The sequence below is a fragment of the Oryctolagus cuniculus genome, unplaced genomic scaffold, assembly GCF_964237555.1.
Source record: "Oryctolagus cuniculus unplaced genomic scaffold, mOryCun1.1 SCAFFOLD_75, whole genome shotgun sequence".
Lineage (NCBI taxonomy): Eukaryota > Metazoa > Chordata > Mammalia > Lagomorpha > Leporidae > Oryctolagus > Oryctolagus cuniculus.
Genome location: NW_027208213.1, coordinates 512,833 through 530,720, shown reverse-complemented (window position 1 = coordinate 530,720; position 17,888 = coordinate 512,833). Strand labels below are relative to the sequence as shown.

Here is a 17,888-nt window from a genome sequence, read left to right as displayed (position 1 = left end):
CAGAGATAAGCCAATCTGAAACCAGGAGCCAGGACCTCTTCAGGGTCTCCCATGCAGATTCAGGGGCCCAAGGACTTGGGCCAACTTCCTACTGCTCTCCCAGGCTATAGCAGACAGCTGAATGGAAAGTGGAGCAGCCTGGACTTGAACCGGCCTCCATATGGGATGCCCCCACTGCATGCAGTGGCTTTACTAGCTACACCACAGCACTGGCCTCAAGACAATGCTCTAAAATGATGCATTAATTATTCCCAAATATTGAAAAGTGGCATGGTACACATTTGAATGTGTTGTTTTGTACTAGTTGTAGAAACAGTTTAAAATATATTTAGATTTAAAAATGTAAGCTTTGATCTAAAGGTTTACTTTCCCTTAAGGTGCCTGTTTGGAAACTGAGAGATCATTGAAGTCTCAAGATAGAGTACAACTGATCTTATCCAAGCCTCCTTTATCACATGAGGATGCTAAATGCCAAGCCCAGAGAAGTAAAGTGAATTGTTCAAGGTCACATAGGTAAGTTGTGGCAGGGATAATTCTGTATTAGCATTAGGTATCCTGATACATAGGCCACTGTTCTGTCAATTTTGTACTCCTTCTGGAGTTAAAGATTCTAAGTTGTGGAAAATTGAATTTGGAAATTTAGTGGTTGCTATGTTGTTATGGTGAGAAATTTCTGTGTATAGCTATGAGTTGCTTAAATTTTATTCAATATATTTTTCTAGTATGTTTGCTATTTATTTGAAATGTATAACAAGTAGCTTCATCTATTTGCCAAAAGAATTTTTAAAGATTTATTTATATTATTTGAAAGTCAGAATTACACAGAGAGAGAAGGACAGGCAGAGAGAGTGGTCTTCCATTCACTGGTTCACTCCACAGTTGGCCTCCATGGCTGGAGCTGTGCTGACTGGAAGGCAGGAGCCAGGAGCCTCTTCCTGGTCTCCTATGCAGGTGCAGGGGCCCAAGGACTTGCACCATTTTATAGTGTTTCCCAGGCCATAGCAGAGAGCTGGATAGGAAGTGGAGCAGCCAGGTCTTGAACTGATGCCCCTATGGAATACCAGCACTGCAGGTGGCAGCCTCACCCACTATGCCACAGTGCCAGCCCTTGCCAAAAGAATTTATAGAAGCTATTCCATATATACACTTCACAATTATTTAGTTACTTGACATGAACTATCCCTGCATATTTGAAAATTTTGAATGGTATCACTTGGGTTTTAAGAATGTTATATTTTAGGTCTCTTAATATTTTTAGTGATGATGTTTTAAAGGCCCTTTCTGTTTTATGAAAAATGATAAGGATTTTGTTTTACAATGGCCATAGTATTACTACTTAAAGCAATAGATTAAATAAAACTTTTAAACAAAGTCATTTAATACTGAATTCTAACACACTGGTATATTTTAAAGTGAGAAGCCGGACTTCTTTCAGATATTCTAAAGAAGAATGATAATCAAAATTGAAGACATCTACAGTTTTTAATCACTTGTTTTAAATATTGGTCATAATGGTCCAATTTTGAGTTTAATTTTAATTAGCTTTTAAATGATTCAATATGTTTTATAGAAAAAATTCGGAGAACATAATTATATACTCAACCTCCCTCCCTTCTTTTTCCTTCTTTGTCATTTTTTTTAGCTTATGAAATGACATTTTCAGTTTACATTACATTAAAAAGGGTTCTTGAATCAAGGGACAAGTTTAACAGGCAAAAAGCAAAAAGATCGTAATTTAGAGGGAATATAGACAATGGCTCTAAACAATATTTGAATATCACATCTAAACAATATTTGAATAAATTGATAAATATTTTAATTTCTCCTACTAAAATGCTCAAAGTCTTTAATTATTTATCAAATATTAGTGCAAAATTATGGATTTAAATGATCCCAAAAAGTGATGAATTTTTGTGTAATAAAGTCCAATTTTTGTCAAGGCTTTTTGAAAGTCTCACAGAAAACTTATGTTTGTGAATGGGAAGAATAATACCAAAATATCCATACTACCAAAAGCAATTTGCAAATTCAATGTAATCCCAATCAACATACCAACGATGTTCTCAGAGCTAGAAAAAATGATGCTAAAATTCACATAGAAACATGAGAGATGCTTAACATCTAAAGCAATATTATAAAGCAAAAAAAAGCTGGAGACATCACACCATATTTTAAGACATATTACAGGGGTCAGCACTATGACAAAGCAGGTAAAGTCACCGTCTGCAGTGCCGGCATCTCATATGGGTGCCAGTATGTTTCCCAGCTGCTCCACTTCTTATACCCCTCTCTGGTATAGCCTGAGAAAAAAGTAGAAAATGGCCAAAGTCTTTGGGCCCCTGCACCTGCATAGAGACCTGGAAGAAGCTCCTGACACTTGGATTCAGATCAACAGAGCTCCGGCCATTGTGACCATTTGGGGAGTAACCAGTGGATGGAAGACCTCTCTCTCTCTCTGCCTCTACCTCTCTGTAACTCTGCCTTTCAAATAAATATACTGCAAAAAAAAAAGAAGAAGTGTTAGCACTGATATAATAACAGACACATAGTTCAATGGAAAAGACTTGGTAGCATAGAAATAAACCCAAATTTCTACCAGCAACTCATATTTAACAAAGGAACTAAAATGAACTGGAGAAAGAAGAATCTCTTTCACAAGTGGTGCAGAGGAACTTGATTATCCATATGTAGAAGCCTGAAAAGAGACTCCAACATCTCTTACACTATGTGAAAGTGAACTCACAGTGAATTAAAATGTAATCATAAGACCCAAACCCAAGTAAACATAGGGAAACTCTAAATATTGTCAACACACAATAGCTTTTGGGTAAGATTCCAATAGCAATAGTCACAAAAATAAAAACAGAGACATTTGAGTATATCCAACTAAGATACTTCTTCACAACAAAGTAAACATCAGAGTGTAGATACAATGAACAGATGGCAGGAAAAATTAAAACTCTGAATGTTTACAGATTTCCAGAACATTTACCTGAATTGGAAAAACTCCAAAAAATACAGTGAAGAAACAGGCAAGGATCTGAATAGACATTTCTCAGAAGAAATGTACATGGTCAAAACATGTGAATATGCCCGATGTCACTAGCCATTATGTAAATATAAATCAGAACACCATATCAGTCTCCAACACCTGTGGGAGAATACAACACTCAGGTGTTTGTGTGTGCAGCAAGTGGGTTTAGAGGACCCTGTTCACCTCTGGAGAGCAGAGCCTACAGGGAGGTAAAGAAACCTTACTGCGCAGGGGCATGCTAATCTTCTCTGTATCATTCCAATTTTAGTATATGTGCTGCCGAAGCGAGCACATGTGCTGCCGAAGTGAGAAAGAGATGAAAAGAATTTATCTCAGCTAGCCACTAATATTCAAGAAACAAGGTCTTCAGGAAAGCCAACTCAACTGACATTTTCATGTCATTGTTAAATAAAGGAAAAATTATCTAGGTTCAGCAATACGTAGTTTATAAGAGAAAGACTACAGAGTAATTTCCTTGGCATAGAAATAACTTTTTTTTTTTTTTTTTTTTTTTTTTTTTTTTATCCATGAGGGCTTGCTATCACCACCACACACCCACATCCCATATACAAATGCCTGGCTTGAGTGGTAGCTTCTCTGCTTTGAGGCAAGTTTCTGCTAGTGTGCACCCTGGGAGGAGACGGAGGATGGCAGAAGTGCTTGGGTCCCTGCACCCAAATGGGACATCCAGAATGAATTCCCAGTTCCTGGTTTTGGCTTGGTCAAGCTTTGGCTATTGCAAGTGTCTGGGGAGTGAAGCAGTGGTTCCCTCTTCCTGTCACTCTGCCTTTCAAATCAATAACTGTTGTTGGTAATGACTAATAATGATATTCACTGATTGTCAAATTTTGAATCTATTAATTATAGACAATTTCTCTTTGTATTTTTAAACTTTCATAATGTTCTGTAGCCAATTTCATCACTAGAAATAAAAACTTTTCCTCAAAAAAAAAAAAAAGAAACCTTACTGCTTTCCTAATGTGCTTATTAAGTTCTTGACCAGCGCCTGTTAGTCTTGCCACAAACTTTCTAGTCTTACTACTTTCCTTCTTCTTCTTCTTCTCTGTGACTTGTAAAATAGTATACATTCTATATACTGTGGATACTTTTGATTTATTTTATTCCTTTGGTCTCCTATGAAGTTCCTCCACAAAAGCACAGCCCTCAAAATATTCATTCATTTATGCAGTCTGCAGATTTCATGAGCTACTAAATTCCAAGTAGTATGTTAAAGGCAAGATCTGGGCCTAAGAGAAAAGTGGTCTAAATTCTGTGCCTAGAAGAGGATTTGGGACATAGTAGAACTTCAGTGAAGTGCTATGTGAATGACATGCACTCATTAAATGAGTAATCTAAAGCATACACTTCATTTAAGCAACACAGCAGCCCTACTCACCTCAGGTAGAGCAATTGAGAGGAATAATGTGAACAAAAATAAGACATCAATAAGTTGAATAATAACAGAGAAAAAACAAAATGAGATAGATGCCAACATTACTGACCTATTTTTGAGGAATTAAATTGATAGAGGGGCTGGCATTGTGGCCAAGTGGGGAAAGCTGCAATCTGTGAGGCCAGCATAACATCTGAGTTCCACTTTGAGTTTAGGAATCTCCACTTCCAATTTAGCTCACTGCTAAACACCTGGGAAACCAGCAGAAGATGGACGAAGGACTCAGGTCCTTGCCACTCATGTGGGAGACTTGGATGAAGCTCCTGACTCCAGCATGCCCCAGCCTCAACTGTTGAAACTCTCTGGGGTGTGAGCCAGCAGATGAAAGCTATCTATGTCTTTCCCTCTCTCTCTAAATCCACCTTTCAAATAATAAAGATTTAATAAACAAATTAACTGATTTCAAAATACACAAAAACATGAACAATACTATATCATTTTTATGCCAAACTGATAAAAAAATAACAAATGCTAGAGAGCACATGGGAAAAGAAAACCACCATATATGGTAGGTGAAAACACAAGTTAGTACAGATGTTATGCAGAACAGTATGGTCATTCCTTAAAAAGGATAAAAATTGGGGCTGGCGCTGTTGTGCAGTGAGTTAAAGCCCTGGCCTGAAGGGCCAGCATCCCATTTGGGTGCCAGTTCTAGTTCCAGCTGCTCTTCTTCCAATGCAGCTCTCTGCTATCTCCTGGGATAGCAGTAGAAGATGGCCCAAGTCCTTGGGCCCATGCACCCATGAGGGAGACCCAGAGGAAGCTCCTGTCTCCAGGTTTCATAATGGCATAACTCTGGCCTTTGTAGTCATCTGTAGAGCGAACCAGCTAATGGAGGACCTCTCTGTGTCTCTACCTCTGTTGTAACTCTTTCAAATAAATAACAAAAATTAAACTAAGATAAAAATTGACCTACCATGTGAGAGTTATCTTGCTCTTGGCTATATAGAATAAGGAAATTTTATTAGAAGGAAAGGAGGAGAGCATATCAAAGATACAGCAATTTTCCCATAACACAGCCACTATAACACAGTTCACTGCAGCCAGGATGTGAAACCAATCTAGCTGTCCATCAGTGAAAAACAATGGACAGGGCAACCTCTTTTAGATACAAGAAAAGAACAAAATATTATTAAATTAATTGAAATAAGCCAGAAGCAGGAACACAAATGTCACCTGGTCCTTGTCACATGTGGAAGTGAAAGAAAATAATGGATCTGAACACAGAACTGTGATTACTAGAGGCTGAGAAGGGAAGCAGCTAGGGATAGAGGGGGATTGGATAATAGGTATCAAAAATCAAAGAGGCAGAAAGAACTTCTGGTGTTCCATAATATAATGAGATGACTACATTCAACCATATTAGGTTCTGTGTAAAGAACTGAAGGAGAGGAGCTGGTAGTCTCAAATCATGGAGAAGAATTAGAAACTGTAGTTGCTTGGGGGCCAGCATTGTGGCACAGTGGGCTAACACCCTGGCCTGAAGCACCAGCATCCCATGTGGGTACCAGTTCTAGTCCTGGCTGCTCCTCTTCTGATCCAACTCTCTGCTATGGCCTGGGAAAGCAGTAGAAGATGGCCCAAGTCCTTGGGTCCCTGCACCCAAGTGGGAGATCTGGAAGAAGCTCCTGGTTCCTGGAATCAGATTGGCAGAGCTCCGGCCATTGTGGCCATCTGGGGAGTGAACCGGCAGAGGAAGACCTCTCTCTCTCTCTGCTGCTACTTCTCTCTGTAACTCTGTCTTTCAAATAAATAACTCTTTAAAAACTTAATAAAACTGTAGTTGCTTAGCTTGATCACTTTTTACTGCATAAATGTGTGCAAATATTGCACTACACCCTGTAATAATGCATGACTAGGACACATTAATCACAAATTATTTCAATGAAATTTTAAAAATTAGAAGCATTTCTTTATATTAACAATGAACTATTTGAAAATGAAATTAGAGAAACATTTCCATGCATAGCAGCATAAGAACCAGGAACCAATGTCTTCAATGTTATCAGTGATGAATCAGATTCACAGCCCCCAGCACTCAGTTTTTGCCATATACTTTACCATGGCAATTGTGGGCATATAGTAGTAAATCAATGGACAGGAATCCTTTGTCTCTAAATCTGCTAAATAAATAAACAAGGAATTCATCAAAGAAAAAGAGATATCAATTTGGATGCCAGGCACAAAAACACATGCACTTGAGCTATCCTCCAGTTTGTGATGCCAACAAATCTTTCAGACATGTTACATTTTCAGAGACTTTTCTGTAATCTTGCTAAGCTTTCTGGAAATCGGCCTTATAGCAAAGGGTTTCCCAATTCCATTACACTCATGATATTTCTTTTGTGTGATATATTAGTTTACCATCTAGAGATAATTTATGGTACAAAACTTTTCTATGCATGCATGTTTTCTCATTTGTGAGTCTATTCATGGGAATTGAAGACTGATTTATAACAGAAATACATTTTCCAAATTCATTGCATAGACTTTTGTTCCTTATGAATTCTCTGAAGTCTGTTGATGTCTAATTTCTGGCTAAAGGTTTTATTGTATTTACAGCATGCAAAGACTATCACCTTTTGTGAATTCTGTGTCTATACAAGCCTGAAATAAAGAAAATGTTTTTGCACAATCAGTATACGCCTAAGAAACCACCTGTGTCAATTCTCTGATGTACCATTGACTTCTGACTCTAATAATATTTATAAGCTTTCTCCTTTACATGAGTCTCTGTTGGATAGGATGTGATTTCCAGCAAAAGGTTTTGTCACAATACTTACATGAATTTTGGAGAAAAGCTCTTCCACATTCATTATATTGTTAAGGTCTCTCCCTTGTTCAAATTCCATGATGGATTATGAGGCATTACCTATGTGAAATGACTTTCTCACATTTATTTCATTCATTAGATATATATGTTGTGCATTCTGATATAAGGAGAGATTTGGGCAGAGCTTTCCAACACTCATTACACCCATAAGGTTTCTCTCCCACGTGAATTCCCTGTTGTCTTATGAGGTATGGCTTCTAATTAAAGGGATTTTACTTTCAAAGGAGTTTTTCCCTATATGAATTTGATGATGTACAATGAGGGCTGAATTATGGTAAAAGGCTCTGAGTCATTACATTCATAAAATTGCTCCCCATGAGAATTCTTTTATGTTTGATGAGGTCTGATTTGCACCACAAAGGCTATTCACATGTATTATATTCATGCATTTCTCCCCTTGGTGAATTCTCTAATATTTCATGAGATATAACTTGCACAAAAAGGTCAAGTAGAAAATTCCCTGTGTGGATACTCTGATATCTTATGAGTTATGAAGTACAGCAAAGAGGCTTTCCACCATCCTTCCATCCATAAAACCTACCTAAATTGAGCAACAAAGATATAGAAAACCTAAACACACACATAACCAGATGGAAATGATACCAGTAATAAAGACCATCACTACCAAGAAAACCCCAAAACTGGAAGGCTTCACTGCTGAATTCTAACAGACATTTAAAGCACTAACTGCAATTCTTCTCAAGTTATTCAAAACAATTGAGAGAGAGGCGATTCTCCCAAATTCTTTCTATGAAGCCAACATCACCTTCATTCCTAAACTTGAAAAAAGTGCAACAAAGAAAGTAATTATAGACCAATTTCCCTGATGAACATACATGCAAAGATCTGCAACAGAATTCTGGCCAATTGAATCCAACAATGCATCAGAAAGATCATCCACCCAGACCAAGTGGGATTTATCCTTGGTATGCAAGGATGGAACCAAAGGCTTTTCCACAGTCATTTCATTTATAAGCTTTCTCCATGGTGTGAAGGCTCTGATACTTTCTGAGGTTTGACTTCTCAGCAAAGGTTTTTCCACAGTCATTGCAATCATAAGGTTTCCCCCAGTACAAATTGTCTGATGCTTTGTGAGCTTTGATTTCTCAGCAAAGGCTTTTCCACAATGATTGCATTCATAAGGTTTCTCCCCTCTGTGAATTCTCTGATGATTTATGAGGTTTGCCTTCTGGCCAAAGGATTTTCCATAGTAATTGCATTCATAAGGTTTCTCACCTGTGTGAATTCTCTGATGATTTATGAGGTTTGCCTTCTGGCCAAAGGATTTTCCACAGTCATTACATTCAAAAGGTTTCTCACCTGTGTGAATTCTCTGATGATTTATGAGGTGTTTCTTCTGGCCAAAGAACTTCCCACAGTCATTAGATTTGTAAGATTTCAACCCTGTGTGAATTCTCTGATGTCTAATGAGATCTGACTTCTGGTGAGTGGTTTCCACACAATCATTACACACATGAGGGTTTTCCACAATATGAGTGCTGTGATGGAGGGTATTTAATACTGAATGAATTCCCACAAGGTTTACATGCATAGGATTTCTTCCCTATATTTGGTCTATGATTCAGTCTAACATGTGATTGGTAAATGACAGGTTCCACAGTCCCAATATACTTATAAATGTTCTCTCTTTTCAGGTGAATACAATCAGAATTCCACAGTCAGTCAGCTGGGAGGGGTGGATGAATCCGGAAACAGCTGGTTTCCTTGTACTAAAACAAGCGCCATATCACGAAGGACTCTTGCATTTCTTTTTCTTTTTTGCATTTTTTCACATTTTCTTATTTATCATGGTTTGTAATAAATTTTCTGATGTGGGTTGTGGTTTTGAGGCTGGCTTAAGGAGTTCAGGGAACCAGAGGAATGGTCTTTTTCAATTAGGGCACAGCTGTTGTTTCTCTCCAATTCTGGCTTTCTGTAATTGCTTTGGGTGCCTCAGGCAATTTTTCACTTTGAGCGACTTTTTCCTAAATGTTTTGTTGGTCTGAGTTGGTTTTGCCTTTTTCCTTTTCAAATTGTGTATTCTGATGCAATACAAACAAGGGTTTAGAACGAGGATCCATTAGGAAATTGAAAAACAGAACATATTGGGTTTTCATGATTAGAAATCATAGGCAACATGACCAAGATGAGTTTTTGGGTTTTGGAAAATGACATAGAACCATTCCACTGAGGGGCAGATATTAATTTCCTCCAAATCGAGAGTGAGTGCGATTTTCAGGTGAATTCAATCAGAATTCCACAGCCAGTCAGCTAGGAGGGGTGGATGAATCCGGGAACAGCTGGTTTCCTTGCAACTAAATCAAGCCCAATATCACAAAGGACTCTTGCATTTCTTTGGCTTCTTTCTCTTTTTTCTTTTTTTCATGGTTTGTAATGAATTTTCTGATGTGAGCTTTGGTTTTGAGGCTGCAATATAGAGTTCAGTGCACAGGAGGAATGGTCTTTTTCAAACAGGGCACAGCTGTTGGCCTGCTTCAATTCTGGCTTGCTGTCATTGTTTTGGGTGCCTCAGCCAATTTGTGGTTTCTTGTGTGGCAATTTCCTAAATGTTTTCTGGGTCTGAGTTGGTTTTGCCTTCTTCCTTCCCAAATTTTGTAATTCTGACGCAACACAAACAAGAGTTTGGACAGAGTAGCCATTATGAAATAAAAAACATTACAAATAGGCATTTGAAGAATATAAATCTACAGGTAACACGACCAAGGTGAGTTTTTGTGTTTTGGAAAATAAAATGGAACACTTTGGCTGAGGTGACAGATATTAATTCCCTCCAAACTGAGTTTCACTGTGATTTTCAGGTTAATTCAGTCAGAATTCCACAGGCATCAGCTGGAGGGGTGGATGAATGCGGGAACATTCGGTTTTCTTGAGACTAAATCTAGTCCAATATCATTATGCATTCTTGCATTTTTTTGGCTTTTTTCTCATTTTTCTTATTTATCATTGTTTGTAATGAATTTTCTGATGTGAGCTTTGGTTTTGAGGCTGGCATATTGAGTTCAGGGCACAAGAGGAAGGTTCTTTTTCAATCAGGGCACAGCTGTTGGCTTGCTCCACTTCTGGCTTGCTGTCATTGTTTTGGGTGCCTCAGCCAATTTGTGGTTTCTTGAGTGCCAATTTCCCAAATGTTTTCTGGGTCTGAGTCGGTTTTGCCTTCTTATTCCCAAATTTTGTATTCTGATGCAATACAAGCATGTTTTGGAGAGTAGCCATTATGAAAGAAAAAAAAAAAAACACAGTGCATTGACCTTTCAGGATTAGAAATCTACAGGCAACACAACCAAGATGAGTTTTTGTGTTTTGGAAAATGACATAGAACGCTTCTGCTGAGGGGACAGATTCTAATTCCCTCCAAAATGAGTGTGAGTGCGATTTTGAGGTGAATTCAATCAGAATTCCAGAGTCAGTCTGTGGAAGAGGGGGATGAATCTGGAAACAGCCAGTTTCTTTGTGTCTAAATCCTGCCAAATATCACAAAGGACTCTTGCATTTCTTTGGCTTTTTCACATTTCCCTTATTTATCATGGTTTGTAATGAATTTTCTGATGTGAGCTTTGGTTTTGAGGCTGCAATATAGAGTTCAGGGCACCTGAGGAATGGTCTTTTTCAAACAGGACACAGCTGTTGGTGTGCTCCAATTCTGGCTATTGTCTTTGTTTTGGGTGCCTCAGCTGAAATTTGGTTTCTTGAGTTTCACTGCGATTGTCAGGTTCATTCAGTCAGAATTCCACAGGCAGTCAGCTTTAGTGGTGGATGAATCTGGGAACAGCCGGTTTCCTTGCAACTAAATCAAACCCAATATCATTATGGATTCTTGCATTTCTTTGGCTTTTTCACTTTTTTCTTATTTATCATGGTTTGTAATGAATTTTCTGATGTGAGCTTTGGTTTTGAGGCTGCAATATGGAGTTCAGGGCACAAGAGGATGGTTCTTTTTCAATCAGGGCACAGCTGTTGGCTTGCTCCACTTCTGGCTTGCTGTCATTGTTTTGAGTGCCTCAGCCGATTTGTGGTTTCTTGAGTGGCAATTTCCCAAATGTTTTCAGGGTCTGAGTTGGCTTTGCCTTCTTCCTTCCCAAATTTTGTATTCTGATGCAATGCAAAGAAGAGTTTGTATAGAGTAGCCATTATGAAATAAAAAACACAACAAATAGGCATTTGAAGCTTAGAAATCTACAGGTAACATGACCAAGGTGAGTTTTTGTGTTTTGGAAAAAAAAATGGAACACTTTGGCTGAGGTGACAGATATTAACTGCCTCCAAACTGAGTTTCACTGTGATTTTCAGGTTAATTCAGTCAGAATTCCACAGGCAGTCAGCTGGAGGGGTGGATGAATCCGGGAACAGCCGGTTGCCTAGCGACTAAATTAAGCCCAATAACATTACGGATTCTTGCATTTCTTTGGCTTTTTTCTCCTTTTTCTTATTTATCATGGTTTGTAATGAATTTTCTGATGTGAGCTTTGGTTTTGAGGCTGGCATATTGAGTTCAGGGCACAAGAGGAAGGTTCTTTTTCAATCAGGGCACAGCTGTTGGCTTGCTCCACTTCTGGCTTGCTGTCATTGTTTTGGGTGCCTCAGCTGATTTGCGGTTTCTTGTGTGGCAATTTCCTAAATGTTTTCGGGGTCTGAGTTGGTTTTGTCTTCTTCCTTCCCCAATTTTGTATTCTGATGCAATACAAGCAAGATTTTGGACAGAGTAGCCATTATGAAAGAAAAAAAAAAAAAACAGCAAATTGTCCTTTTTTTTTTTTTTTAAACTTTTATTTAATGTATATAATTTTCCAAAGTACGACTTATGGATTACAATGGCTTCCCCCCCATACCGTCCCTCCCACCCACAACCCTCCCCTTTCCTACTCCCTCTCCCCTTCCATTCACATCAAGATTCATTTTCGATTATCTTAATATACAGAAGATCAGCTTAGTATACATTAAGTATGGATTTCAACAGTTTGCTCCCACACAGAAACATAAAGTGAAAAATAATAGATGATTTTTTTTTAAATGATGATGAAATCAGAGCAGACCTATTGTCATGTTTAATCCCAGTGAGAGTCAAGTTGGGAATTGATAATTTCTTTTTTTCTTTTCTTTTTTTTTTTTTACAGAAGATCAGTTTAGCATGCATTAAGTAAAGATTTCAACAGTTTGCACCCCCATAGAAACACAAAGTGAAATATAGTGTTTGAGTACTCGTTATAGCATTAAATCTCAATGCACAGCACATTAAGGATAGAGATCCTACATGAGGAGTAAGTGCACAGTGACTCCTGTTGTTGACTTTACCAATTTACACTCCTGTCTATGGCATCAGTAATCTCCCTATGCTCCAGTCATGAGTTTCCAAGGCTATGGAAGCCCTCTGAGTTCTCCGACTCTTATCTTGTTTAGACAAGACAAGGTCATAGTCAAAGTGGAGGTTCTCTCCTCCCTTCAGAGAAAGCTACCTCCTTCTTTGATGACCTGTTCTTTCCACTGGGATCTCACTCGCAGAGATCTTTTGCCAGAGTGTCTTGGCTTTCCATGCCTGAAATACTCTCATGAGCTCTTCAGCCAGCTCTGAATGCCTTTAGGGCTGATTCTGAGGCCAGAGTGCTATTTAGGACATCTGCCATTCTATGAGTCTGCTGAGTATCTCACTTCCCATGTTGGATCACTCTCCCCTTTATTTACTCCATCAGTTAGCATTAGGAGGTACTAGACTTGTCTATGTGCTCCCTTAGACTCCCAGTCCCTTCACCATGACCAACTGTGAACTGAAACTGATCACCTGGAACAGTGAGATGGCATTGGTACATGCCACCTCGATGGGATTGAATTGGAATCCCCTGGTATGCTTCCAACTCCACCACTTGGGGCAAGTCAGCCTGAGCATGTCCCAAATTATACATCTCTTCCCTCTCCCATTCCCACCACCATGTTCAACAGGGATCACATTTCAGTTAATTTTCAACACTTAAGAATAACTGTGCATCAATTACAGATCTAAACCAGTCATATTAAGTAGAACAGATAAAAAAAAACTACTAAGAGGGATAATGTATTAAGTTGTTCATTAACATTCAGGGCCATGCTGATCAAGCCACCATTTCCCATAGTGTCCACCTCACTCCAACAGGTTTCCCTCTTGGTGTTCAGTCAGTCGTCACCGATCAGGGAGAACATATGGTATTTGTCCCTTTGGGACTGGCTTACTTCACTCAGCATGATGTGTTCCAGATTCCTCCATTTTGTTGCAAATGACTGGATTTCGTTGTTTCTTACTGCGGTATAGTATTCTAAAGAGTACATATCCCATAATTTCTTTATCCAGTCTATCGTTGATGGGCATTTAGGTTGGTTCCAGGTCTTAGCTATTGTGAATTGAGCTGCAATAAACATTAGGGTGCAGACCTCTTTTTTGTTTGCCAATTTAAATTCCTTTGGGTAAATTCCAAGGAGTGGGATGGCTGGGTCGAACGGTAGGGTTATCTTCAGGTTTCTGAGGAATCTCCAGACTGACTTCCATAGTGGCTTGACCAGTTTGCATTCCCACCAACAGTGGGTTAGTGTCCCTTTTTCCCCACATCCTCGCCAGCATCTGTTGTTGGTAGATTTCTGCATGTGAGCCATTCTAACCGGGGTGAGGTGAAACCTCATTGTGGTTTTGATTTGCATTTCCCTGATTGCCAATGACCTTGAACATTTTTTCATGTGCCTGTTGGCCATTTGGATTTCCTCTTTTGAAAAATGTCTATTGAGGTCCTTGGCCCATCTCTTAAGTGGGTTGTTGGTTTTGTTTTTGTGGAGTTTCTTGATCTCTTTGTAGATTCTGGTTATTAACCCTTTATCTGTTGCATAGTTTGCAAATATTTTTTCCCATTCTGTCGGTTGTCTCTTCACTCTCCTGACTGTTTCTTTTGCAGTACAGAAACTTCTCAATTTGATGCAATCCCAATAGTTGATTTTGGCTTTGACTGCCTGTGCCTCCCAGGTCTTTTCCAGAAATTCTTTGCCTGTGCCAATATCTTGAAGGGTTTCTCCAATGTTCTCTAGTAACTTGATGGTGTCAGGTCGTAGATTTAGGTCTTTAATCCATGTTGAGTGGATTTTTGTGTAAGGTGTAAGGTAGGGGTCTTGCTTCATGATTCTGCACGTGGAAATCCAGTTTTCCCAGCACCATTTATTGAATAGACCGTCCTTGCTCCAGGAATTAGTTTTAGATCCTTGATCAAATATAAGTTGGCTGTAGATGTTTGTGTTGATTTCTGGTGTTTCAATTCTGTTCCATTGGTCTATCCATCTGTTTCTGTACCAGTACCATGCTGTTTTAATTACAACTGCCCTGTAGTATGTCCTGAAATCTGGTATTGTGATGCCTCCGGCTTTGTTTTTGTTGTACAAGATTGCTTTAGCTATTCGAGGTCTCTTGTGCCTCCATATAAATTTCAGCACCATTTTTTCCAGATCTGAGAAGAAGGTCTTCGGTATCTTGATTGGTATTGCATTGAATCTGTAAATTGCTTTTGGGAGAATGGACATTTTGATGATATTGATTCTTCCAATCCATGAGCATGGAAGATTTTTCCATTTCTTGGTATCCTCTTCTATTTCTTTCTTTAAGGTTTTGTAATTTTCATCGTAGAGATCTTTAACGTCTTTGGTTAAGTTTATTCCAAGGTATTTGTTTTTGTAGCTATTGTGAATGGGATTGATCTTAGAAGTTCTTCCTCAGCCATGGCATTGTCTGTGTATACAAAGGCTGTTGATTTTTGTGCATTGATTTTATACCCTGCTACTTTGCCAAACTCTTCTATGAGTTCCAATAGTCTCTTAGTGGAGTTCTTTGGGTCCCCTAAATACAGAATCATGTCATCTGCAAAGAGGGATAGTTTGAGTTCTTCCTTCCCAATTTGTATCCCTTTAATTTCTTTTTCTTGCCTAATAGCTCTGGCTAGAACCTCCAGAACTATATTGAATAGCAGTGGTGAGAGTGGGCATCCCTGTCTAGTTCCAGATCTCAGTGGAAATGCTTCCAACTTTTCCCCATTCAATAGGATGTTGGCTGTGGGTTTTTCATAGATTGCTTTGATTGTATTGAGGAATGTTCCTTCCAAACCCAGTTTGCTTAGAGTTTTCATCATGAACGGGTGTTGTATTTTATCAAATGCTTTCTCGGCATCTATTGAGATAATCATATGGTTTTTCTTCTGCAGTCTGTTAATGTGGTGTATCACATTGATTGTCTTGCGCACATTAAACCATCCCTGCATACCAGGGATAAATCCCACTTGGTCTGGGTGGATGATCTTTCTGATGTGTTGTTGCATTCTATTGGCGAGAATTTTATTGAGGATTTTTGCATCTATGTTCATCAGGGATATTGGTCTGTAATTCTCTTTCAGTGCTGCATCTTTTTCCGGCTTAGGAATTAAGGTGATGCTGGCTTCATAGAAAGAATTTGGGAGGACTCCCTCTTCTTCGATTGTTCTGAATAGTTTGAGAAGAATTGGAGTTAGTTCTTCTTTAAACGTCTGGTAGAATTCAGCAGTGAATCCATCTGGTCCTGGGCTTTTCTTTGTTGGGAGGGCCTTTATTACTGTTTCAATTTCTGTCTCAGTTCTGGGTCTGTTTAGGTTTTCGATGTCTTCCTGGTTCAATTTAGGCAGGTTGCATGTGTCCAGGAATCTATCCATTTCTGATAGGTTTCCCTGTTTGCTGGCATACAAGTCCTTGTAGTAATTTCTGATGATTCTTTTTATTTCTGTGGTGTCTGTTGTTACATTTCCTTTTTCATCTCTGATTTTATTGATTTGGGTCTTTTCTCTTCTTTTTTTAGTTAGTTGGGCCAATGGGGTGTCAATTTTGTTTATTTTTTCAAAAAACCAGCTCTTCGTTTGGCTGATTTTTTGTAATGTTTTTCTTGATTCAATCCTGTTGATTTCTTCTCTGATTTTAATTATTTCTCTTCTCCTACTAGATTTGGGTCTGATTTGCTGTAGGTTTTCTAGATCCTTGAGGTGAATTGAAAGCTCATCTATTTGGTGTCTTTCCAATTTCTTGATGTAGGCACCTATTGATATAAATTTTCCTCTTAACACTGCTTTTGCTGTGTCCCATAAGTTTTGGTATGTTGTGCTGTTATCCTCATTTACTTCCAGAAAGTTTTTGATTTCTCGTTTAATTTCTTCTATGACCCATTGTTCATTCAGGAGCATGTTGTTCAATCTCCATGTGTTTGCGTGTGCTCTAGGGATTCCTGAGTTACTAATTTCCAACTTCATTCCTTTATGGTCTGAGAAGCTGCATGGTATGATTCTAATTCTTTTGAATTTGCTGAGACTTGCTTTATGGCCTAGTATGTGGTCAATCCTAGAGAAGCTTCCATGTACTGCTGAGAAGAATGTAAAATCTTTAGCTGTAGGATTGAAAGTTCTGTATATATCTGTTAGATCCATTTGGGCTATAGTGTCGTTTAAATCTACTGTATCCTTGTTGATCTTCTGTCCGGATGATCTGTCTATTTCTGAGAGTGGAGTATTGAAGTCCCCCAGTACTACTGTATTGGGGTCTAAGTCTCCCTTTAAGTCCGTTAATAAATCTTTTAGATAAACTGGTGCCCTGTAGTTAGGTGCATATACATTGATAATTGTTATATCTTCCTGTTGAATTGATCCCTTAATCATGATATAGTGTCCCTCTTTGTCTCTCTTAACAGTTTTTGTGGTAAAGTTTATGTTGTCCGATATTAAGATGGCTACGCCCGCTCTTTTTTCATTTCTGTTGGCATGGTATATCTTTTTCCAGCCTTTCACTTTCAGTCTGTATGGATCTTTGTTGGAAAGATGTGTTTCTTGTAAGCAGCAAATAGATGGGTTTTGTTCCTTAACCCAATCAGCCAATCGGTGTCTTTTAACTGGACAGTTCAGGCCATTCACGTTCAATGTGACTAATGATAAGTGGTAACTTTGCCCTGCCATTTGCCAAAGATAAGTTCTAATATATGCTTTGAATTCCCTGTGATCTTTTGCTGTGAGGTTTCCTTCCTTGGTTTCCTTCCTTTACCTTCTTTCATATTGATGACCGTGTTTCTGTGTTTCTGTGTGTAACACATCTTTAAGCATCTTTTGCAGGGCTGGACGAGTGGCAACAAATTCTTTCAATTTCTGTTTGCAATGAAAAGTCTTTATTTCACCTTCATTCACAAATGATAGCTTTGCAGGATATAATATTCTGGGCTGGCAGTTGTTCTCTCTTAGTACCTGGGCTATATCTCGCCATTCCCTCCTAGCTTGTAGAGTTTCTGATGAGAAGTCAGCTGTGAGTCTGATTGGAGATCCTCTGAGAGTAATCTGACGTTTCTCTCTTGCACATTTTAGGATCTTTTCTTTATGTTTCACTGTGGAGAGTTTAATTACAACGTGTCGTGGTGAGGATCTCTTTTGGTCGTGTTTATTAGGGGTTCTGTGGGCTTCCTGTACTAGGATTTCTCTGTCCTTCTCCAAACCTGGGAAATTTTCTGCTAATATCTCACTAAAAAGGCCTTCTAATCCTTTCTCCCTCTC

At 38.7% G+C, this 17,888-nt stretch overlaps 1 pseudogene; it reads right to left on the bottom strand.

Moving 5' to 3' along the window:
• Window positions 1–3,258: 3,258 nt before the first annotated feature.
• On the bottom strand, window positions 3,259–3,326 carry LOC138847933 (U6 spliceosomal RNA; annotated as a pseudogene).
• Between the last annotated feature and the right edge of the window lie 14,562 nt (window positions 3,327–17,888).